Source organism: Primulina eburnea, chromosome 1 (assembly GCF_022965805.1).
Source record: "Primulina eburnea isolate SZY01 chromosome 1, ASM2296580v1, whole genome shotgun sequence".
NCBI lineage: Eukaryota > Viridiplantae > Streptophyta > Magnoliopsida > Lamiales > Gesneriaceae > Primulina > Primulina eburnea.
Window position 1 is genome coordinate 56,852,156 of NC_133101.1, and position 4,105 is coordinate 56,856,260.

The following is a 4,105-nucleotide window of genomic DNA, read 5'->3' on the forward strand; positions in this document are numbered from 1 at the left end:
ACCAGAAGATAGTATAAAAGCAGAAGTTCTCATGTTGCCTTAACAAAGCAGTACTCTTCGAGTACTTATCAGCTTAGAAAAATAGAAGCAGAACTTGGCTCTTTGCTAAAACAGAACCTATCACTCATATATTAAATGTTACTGTTACTTTATCAAGTACGAGTATTTAATGAATCATTAAATGCTGAACAAAGTCATTTAATACGTTTTACCAAATGTGGTATTAAACAAGACTGATTGTTCTGAAGCATTTTGCAGGAACCTTTTTAGGTAATAAAGCTGATCTTATCAGAAGTCAAAGAAGCCGTTTTGTTTATAGACGTTGGATTCAAGACTTCTATATATACGCAAGATCAACAACGTTTATAGGTTACCAAAAACTACGAGCACAATCTCCAAATTACGAACGTTGATTTGAGCACTCAGAACTTCTTATCATCTTCAAGCTCAAAATACAGTAAAGCATGACACGCTTCATATTAGTTATCTGATATTTTGAGATCATATTGTGCTGACTGTTTCTTACTATCTCTACAAGCATATTCACGTTACTATATCTTTGAGAAAAGTTTGTAATTTGGAAAAGAGTCATTTCTAGAACTTTGTTGTATTCATTTTTATTGTGTTGAGTTACTAAGAGTTTCAGTAGCCAAAGGATAATTCTTACTGAAGTGAGTGTGTACAAGTGTTGTATTGTAAAAACCAAAGTATTTTAATGATACCTTCTGGAAGCAGAAAAAGGGGAGACGTATAAGATTTTATCTTCGAACTTTCATAAACAACCATTGTCTAGTGTCTACTGTTTCATTGTGTTTTATCGTACTCAATCGGATTGTTTCCGCACTTTTTATTGTGATCTGCTGGACTTACTCTTGAACAAGATTATCTATAATCTCTAACAGGATTCCAGCACTCTTTGCAAAAACGACCGTCAAAGGAAAGAGTTTATTCACCCCCCTCTAAACTCTATATTGATCCCTAAAAAAATTCAATTTAGATAAATATTTTTAAATTACAAAAATTAATATGTCTTTTTGTGACAAAATTTCCAAAGTTAATATTGACTCGCTCATTGACATTCAAATGATGCCCCCTATCAAATTTTCACCAAGTCCAATTGGAATTCATGAAACGTCAACTACTCGTTTTTTTTAAAAAGTACTAATTTGTTTTCTAAATCATTCGGCCGAAACACTAAACATTTAAAATATGAATATTTTGGACCATTTAAAAATAAACAAATCAACTATTATTTGAAAATCGAAAAGAAAGTAGTTCAAAGCATAAAGTCGTAAAACGTCAACCAACCTAACCTAACCTAAAATTATTTCAAAATAAACCTAATTCTAATATCCTCTCAAAAACATCATAAATCATAAAATATTTAAGTAATCATAAATCATAAACTTTTTTATTTGTGGAAAACTAGCGATGATCATCGGGTTATGTGCACCTTCAGTCCAGGAAGATCAACCATCAAGACCTCCATTATTATCAAGCTCGCGTGCATTGATCACACCTAGTGAATCCATCGATTCACCAAACTTTCATCATGATAACAAGTAATACACATACATTCACAAGCAACAGTGAAGTAAAATAGCTTTTGTGAGGCCCGGGGCCGAAGAGGGCGGGGGGTGATCGCTGGTGCCATGAGGTGACACGGACAATGAGCGGCTCCTGGCAGGCTTCTAGGTGGAGGGAACATGAATTAACCGTTCTTACACCGGAAGGAGAAGGATTCCGAGACTGTTCAATGTAATGGACTGTACAGTTGAAGAGGGCTTAAAAGATTTGATTGGTACTACTCATATGACGAAGGTGCATCTTCTTTTCGGTAGCTCATCACATAAGAACTCTAAAGTTAAGTGTGCTTGACTTGGGGCAATTTTGGGATGGGTGACCTCCTGGGAAGTTTCCTAGGGTGCGTGTGAGTGAGGACATAAGCACGCTGGAAAGACTCGTCTTGATACAGTGAGGACAGTCATTGAATCTGGGGCGTTACAAGTGGTATCAGAGCCGACCTCTCCGAGTACGGTGTGGTTCGGGGACGAACCGAGTAGAAGCTGGTGGACATGTGAGGCCCGGGGCCGAAGATGGCGGGGGTGATCGCCGGTGCCATGAGGTGGCACGGACAATGAGCGGCTCCTGGCAGGCTTCTAGGTGGAGGGAACATGAATGAACCGTTCTTACACCGGAAGGAGAGGGATTCCGAGACTGTTCAATGTAATGGACTGTACAGTTGAAGAAGGCTTAAAAGATTTGATTGGTACTACTCATACCACTAAGGTGCATCTTATTTTCGGTATCTCATCACATTAGAACTATAAAGTTAAGCGTGCTTGACTTGGGGCAATTTTGGGATGGGTGACCACCTGAGAAGTTTTCACAGGGTGCGTGTGAGTGAGGACATAAGCACGCTGGAAAGACCCGTCTTGATACAGTGAGGACAGTCATCGAATCTGGGACATTACAGCTTTTCATGAACATAAACTTTAACGATTTCCTTTCAACATATCATATAATATTTTTTTTATCATATATATATATATATATATATATATATATATATATATATATATATATATATGTTTCTTTTTTTATTGAATTCAGATCTTTAATTGTGACTTTCGTAATAGTCGTAGGTCGATGGATCCATCTATGTATTACCACGGTAACGGGCGGCGAAAATATCAACGACACTCTCACCAGTCAACCTAGAATTGGCCTTATATATCATCGTATCATCAGATCAGTCACAATCAATTCATTTCCTTCAAATTTTCATATTTCCATAATTTATAAAAATCATGCACATATAAATTATTTTTCTTTTAAATCAAACATGTAACATATCTTTTAGAATTAACGTTTCATCATAAAATTTCATAAACAATTGACATAAAACAACTTTAACATTATTTACAGCATTCAGGACACTGCCAAGGCGTCTAACATTTTTCAGGTGTAAAATGATCATTTTTCTCTTGAAACCCCAACTTTTTCAATTTATCCTTAGACCTTAAGACGATGACCCAAATCATTTCAAACTTAACATATCACCTTAAAATATACTCATAAATATTTCTTAAAGGTAAACTTAAGTTTCTCGACTAATTTTCCCAATTCGTTTTCATAACTTAGACGTACATCCCAGTTTAAACTCGTATGGACTCAAAACTTAACCAATCTGCTTATTAAAACCTAAGTAAACCATAAACAACCCAATTCAAGCCCATTAAATAATTGGACAAGCCTAAACCAGCTACTGAATTTTCCTTGCCCTAACTTGAAAACCCTAGCCATCTACCCATGCAACCCTCGGCCCTAACCCTTATCCACCACGACTAGCCCCTAGTTGACCACCTAAGACCCTTCTGGACCCCTATGAACCCTACTGGACTGAGCTTGAGAAGCCTAAAAACCCACAGACCCTCAAACCAGTCCCAAGGCATGTGTGGCTCCCCCTTGCCTCATGCGATAACTTAGCCCTTCGAACCTAGCATCATGCAGGCCCCCTTGAACCATCCTACATCCCATTTAGGTCTCCTGGACGCACCCTAACAGCAGCTAGAAGCCGTGGCCATCAAGTACTCTTAGCCGAAGAACCCTAGCCGTTAAGAACTCTATTTTCATTCAAACCTTTGTCCCTGCTGGTGCCGCCCTTATTCCACCTTGTCTAGGCCCTTAAACCTTCTACAATTCATAATTTTTTGGTGTCCCTACCAGGGCAGCCCCTCCAAGTATCCTTAGCATGAGTTTTGAATCATAAAAACAAGAGTTTTTGGCATGGCATGACAATAAAACAAAAAAATAATAACAAGGAAACATATTTTTCATGCAAATATATATCAAACATATAATATGGTGTGATAGATGAGAAAAAAGAGATTAAGGCGTGCCTTTGCATTTATTATGAACGAAAACAACTTACGATGCGAGGAACATCTGTGGAGAGGAGGCCCTTGCTGAATTTTCTTCACCAAATCTCACGTGCAGGCTTCGAATTAGTGTGTGTGGACGTGTGGGGTGAGGGGAAAAGAGTCCTAGCTTTTGTGTGTAGTGTGCGTGAGTTGTAGTGTTTAATTCTAAAAGGATCACTCAA